The sequence below is a fragment of the Chaetura pelagica genome, unplaced genomic scaffold, assembly GCF_000747805.2.
Source record: "Chaetura pelagica isolate M959 unplaced genomic scaffold, ChaPel_1.0 scaffold115, whole genome shotgun sequence".
Lineage (NCBI taxonomy): Eukaryota > Metazoa > Chordata > Aves > Apodiformes > Apodidae > Chaetura > Chaetura pelagica.
Genome location: NW_009953761.1, coordinates 2890691 through 2896071, shown reverse-complemented (window position 1 = coordinate 2896071; position 5381 = coordinate 2890691).

Sequence of the window (5381 nt, the reverse complement as noted above, 5' to 3'; positions counted from 1 at the left end):
CCTAAGATCTGACCTAAATCTCCCCTTTCTCAGTTTAAAACCATTACCCCTTGTCCTATCACCATCTTCTCTGATGAAAAGCCCCTCCCCAGCTTTCCTGTAGCCCCTTCAAGTAGTGGAAGGCTTCTATAAGGTCTCCCCAGAGCCTCCTCTTCTCTAGGCTGAACAGCCCCAACTCTCTCAGCCTGTCTTCATGGCAGAGGTGCTCCAGGCCTTTGATCATCTTGGTGGCCCTTCTCTGGACCCTCTCCCAACAGGTCCATGTCTTTCTTGTGCTGAGGGCACCAGAACTGTATAGAAGAAGTAAAAAAAGGATCCTACTCATGGAGATGTTGAGCTGTCAAATCCAGCACGTATGCCTTCAGAACTCCTCAGTACACACCCTGCCAAGAAAGGAGCAGCTATCAGAAGAGCAGCAGATACACTGCAGTATCTGTGACTAATTAATTGCTGGAACTACAATACTGCCTAAGCAAAACAGAGAGGGCACAAGTTATCAATTTCCAAAAGACATGCAAAAAAATGCCACCCCCAACTCATGCTTCAGAAGTAAGCAAATTCGTATTTACTGATACATCATATTCAAAGGAAAAAAAAATAGTAAAAATCTCTTGCTGTGGCAAGGCTGAAAAATTTTATGTAAGCTCAACATCTAATTTAGAAGGAAACATTCCAAGGCAACATCGGAATAGCAATAAAACCAATGATCCAACAGTATGAAAAGATGTAGCAATATTCCCCCCAGCAGTGGCTCAGACTACAGTCTTATCTATCCACAGTGACCCTGCTCACTGTTGTACAGCATTTACAACCTATGTTGAAGACAGTTTTCCAGTGCCACCACATGCAGGGGAGCTGGAACTAGATGATCTTTAAGGCCCCTTCCAACCTAAGCCATTCTGATTCTACAAACATGTCTACATTTGGAGGGGGTGGGAAGAGGGCGGGGAGGGATGTTCCTTGAATCTGCACTTGCAGAAACCATTTCAAAACCTTCCCTCAGGGAAACCTTCCCTTCAGGGAAAAAGAGCACAATGAGCTTACCACCAGTGGTGTTTTCCACCACAGGTAGGTGTATGTTAGACACTATAATTCTATTAGCTTTAAAACTTAATTACCCATGTGATTGTATAATAGGAGGACTAGAATGGCAGGGCATATGGGAGCATAAAAAGGGGATAAATTAAGGCTGGTGGAAAAGAGCAGGAAAACAGGCAAGAAAGCCACAGGATTGAAAGACTCAGAGCTAGAGATGGGAAGGCAGGAGTCACTTTTCTGTGTCTGCAGCTCCCCTTTTCCTTGCTTACAAGAAATGAATCTGAATCATAGAATCATTTTGGTTGGAAAAGACCTCAAAGATCAAGTGCCACCTTTAACCCTACTCTACAATGTGTACCCCTAAGCCATATCCCCAAACACTACATCTATGTGACTTTAAACACATCCAAGGATGGTGACTCAATCACCACTCTGGGCAGCCTGTTCCAATTCCTGACAACCTTGAGAAAATTTTTTTTCCTAATGTTCAGCCTAAACCTCCCCTGGTGTAGCTTTAGGCTATTCCCTCTTGTCCTATCACTATTTACTTGTGAGAAGAGACCAGCATCTACCTCTCTACAATGTCCTTTCTGGTAGTTAATTGAAGACAGCAATAAGGTCCCTCAGCCTCCTTTTCTTTAGACTAAACAGCCCCAGTTCCCTCAGCTGCTCTTCGTAAGTCTTGTTCTCTCGACCTTTCACCAGCCTGGTTGCTCTTCTCTCTACCGGCTCCAGCACCTTGATCTCTTTCTTGTATTGAGGGGCCCTAAAGTGAACACAATACTCGAGGTAGGGCCTCACCAATGCTGAGTACAGGGGCATGATCACTTCCCTAGACCTGCCTGCTGCACTATTTCTAGTACAAGCCAGGATGCCACCGGTCTTCTTGGTCACCTGGGCACACTGCTGGCTCATGTTCAGTAACTTGCTGATCAGCACCCCGAGGTCCCTTTCCACCAGACAACTTTCCAGCCACTCTTCCCTCAGCCTTGTTGCATTGCATGGGGTTGTTGTGACGCAACACTTGGCCTTTTGTCTTTTTTAATATGGGATCATCCTCCACTTGGATCTATAACGAGAAAGAAGCTGCTGGGAGGTGTGGAAGGGAAGATGGAATCTGTTTTCTGTCTCCCGTGCATCACTACACCCCTACTGCAGCCCAAATAAATTCCAAAAACAGTTTTGGTGTAGAACAGACTTGTCTCATGCTGGAGGGGAAGATGGAGAGAAGCCTAAAACTACAGTTGGCAAAGAACAAATTGTTGATTACCACATTAAGGTGGACAGAATCTCTGCTCAGAAAGAACATGAGTTAGGCTGAACCAGGAGCGCCACCATCTTCTGCTTCTAAGAGGCTCAACCCATCTTTCAAAGCACTGCATGTATACCAAAGACGAGAAGCAGCCTTAAGCTACAGCAGACAGGCATCTTCTATAAGTCTCAGAGCAGAAGCAGAGTAATCCCATCTGTGGTATTAAATGGAAAAGCTACTGTTATCCCTTGCTGTCCTGCTCCCCTATTTGCAACAGGACTGCAAACCAAGATTGCTGAGGCAAAACTGCCTGGCTCTTCTGGACTGTACTATCTACAGATGGCCAAAAGGTTTTTAAAAAAAATCTCAAGAGAAGCTTGAACACAACTAAAACATCATCAACACTGTCCTTGCAAGCAGGTCACTGTCTCCAGACAACTCATTGCCAGTGCTGCAACAAATTCCACTCACCTTCTCCAGTCCTGAAGGAAATTCCCTTTGTCACCAATGTCCTTCACAGCCTATATGCAACCTCCAAGCTCCCCAAGATCTTTTGCTTCCCTTGGGCTTCTGGAACCATCTTGTATATGTGTTTTGCCAAGAAAAAAGCCCATACTGTTCACAAAGCCCCTTCCTCTACTTTACAAGGAGTTTTTACCTATTGCTTTAATCTGATCCCCTCCCCATAATACAACAAGAGGCAACGAGAGTTGCCATTACCAGCTCACCTGATAATTTTAGGGTGAAATATATACATACAGATTATCTGCCTGTGCCCAGAAACACACTGGAATTATGTTCAGACCTGCAAACTTTGCCCACAGGATTGAGATGGACAGGGAGGTCTAGCACTTGATCGCTACAAGTTTTAGCCCGAAGCCAAATCATTATACTTGCATTACATATGCCTCAAGAGTATGTAAGTAGCAATGCATTTTATTTCACTTTTTGCCTTCCGCTAAGTGAATTGAATCCCAAAGCAGTGAAACAGTACCCACTTAACAGCAGAATATATTGTGCTCATCTGACAAAATATTCCCATTGCCTTTTTGTGAGTTAAAGTAGACAGAGGAACTCCTCCTGTGTTCTCTTCAGTCAGTAAGACCAACTTGATTGGCAGAAAACATCCTCACATTACTTGTTCATTTCTATTTCAGAGATTTTTATCTAGGCTTTTCCCAAAGCAAGTCTTTGCTAAGCACTGTTAAGTGCTCTGAATTACACTTAAAAAGCCAGGCTGGCCAGAAGACAAGAACCCAATTTTGTGACAAAGTGAAGCGCTCTGACATTTGTTTTCCTTCTACATTAGAAAGGAAGAAATGCCTTTCAGAGCATAAATAAAAAGCAGTAAAGCATACATCGAGTCAACTTCAGTGTTGGAGTCCCATATAAATGGCAAATGCTCTAGATATTGAGGAACCAGCTACTCAGAACTCTCTGAAGGGCAAGAAATTCCCCACTGAAGCTAACAAATCTTCAAGGAAATATACCACCAGTATACTCTTTGAGAAGGTCTTCCAAGTAGGAAAAACGGCTCACTAAGAGTCAAAAGGTAAGACACATACAAAACCTTTCCTAAATCCAATCCATCTCCCATCATAATATTCAAAGACCAGGATAACACTCACTTCTGAAAGTCATCAGATCCGAGCTTTGGAAAACATTAATAAATTCTGAAGCCAAAAGTCATTCAAAAAGAAATCACCACCCAGCTCCAACTATAGATGATCTGAGCACATCAAGATCCTGTAGTTATGTCAAGACTGCAGTCAGAGAGTCTACAAGTAACGAGTATGACACTCTGTTCATAGCTATGGCATACCTCCAAAACCAAGATTTTTTTTTTGGGGGGGGTGATATTTTAAGATCTCAGTACCTACTGCACGGGCACATTACCAGTACTAGGAAAAAAACCCAACACTGCACTTCCACAGCATCACTGCAAAACCTAGATTCTTGGTCCTCAGGAGGAACAGCATATACCCTTTCTTCATCCTCCTTATTTTTTCATCTTTTGTATTTATTGCTGTTCCAGCTACAGACTTCACTTCTCCTATTAAAACACCTATTCTAATAGCCCTTGTCTTTTAACAAACTCCTACATTTCTTGCTGTATTAAAAGAACACATCAAATACAAACAAAACAGGCAAAATAACAATCTGAAAAGTCTACATTACTGGAATGCAAGGAAAAGTAGCAAATTTAAAGCAACATCTGATGGTTAGCAAGGAATGAAGTGCATTTCCAGGGGCTGCCAATATTTGCAACTCATGAGGTTTTCTACAGTCTTAGAACATTCTGGTATATCTGAATTCCCAAGAGACAGTGACACATGGACTACGTGTTTACCACAACTTACTAAGTTCATATTCTCTTCACAGAATGAAAGAATGGTTGAGGTGGGAGGTCATCCTGTCCAACCCTCTGCTCATGCAGAGCCACCTAGACCCAGCTGCCCAAGACCATGTCCAGACAGCTTTTGACCTTACAGTGGCCTTCCAGTACCTGAAGATACCAGAGAGGTACCAGAGAGAGGTATCATTACCAAAGAGGGTAGCAATAGGACGAGGGGTAATGGTTTTAAACTGAAAGAGGGGAGATTTAGGTTAGACATCAGAAATAAACTCTTCACCATGAGGGTAGTAAGGCACTGGAATACTTTGCCCAAGGAGGTTGTTTAAGGCCCCTCCTTGGAGGTGTTTAAGGCCAGGCTGGATGAGGATTTGCATAGCCTGGTCTAGTGGTAGGGTTCCCTGCTCATAGCAGGGAGGTTTGAACCTGATGATCTTTACAGTCCCTTCCAACCTTAACTATTCTATGATTCTATGAATGCAGAAGTTAGAGGACCCATTTTTCTGCAGAAATTTCTAGCCACCACTGACTGTCTGCAGTTCAGACTATCATCCAAGTGGGAGGACTCCACAAGCATCAAGAACAGAAATACCATCCTCTTCACTGGATTTAAGTTTTGCCCTATGCACGTCAGCTTTTTTAGCAGTGTATTCACATCCTTACCTATAAGCTTTAAGCAATTACCCCATCAAAAAGGAAGATTACTAAAAACGAAATGAAGCAGCTTCCGTATAGAAA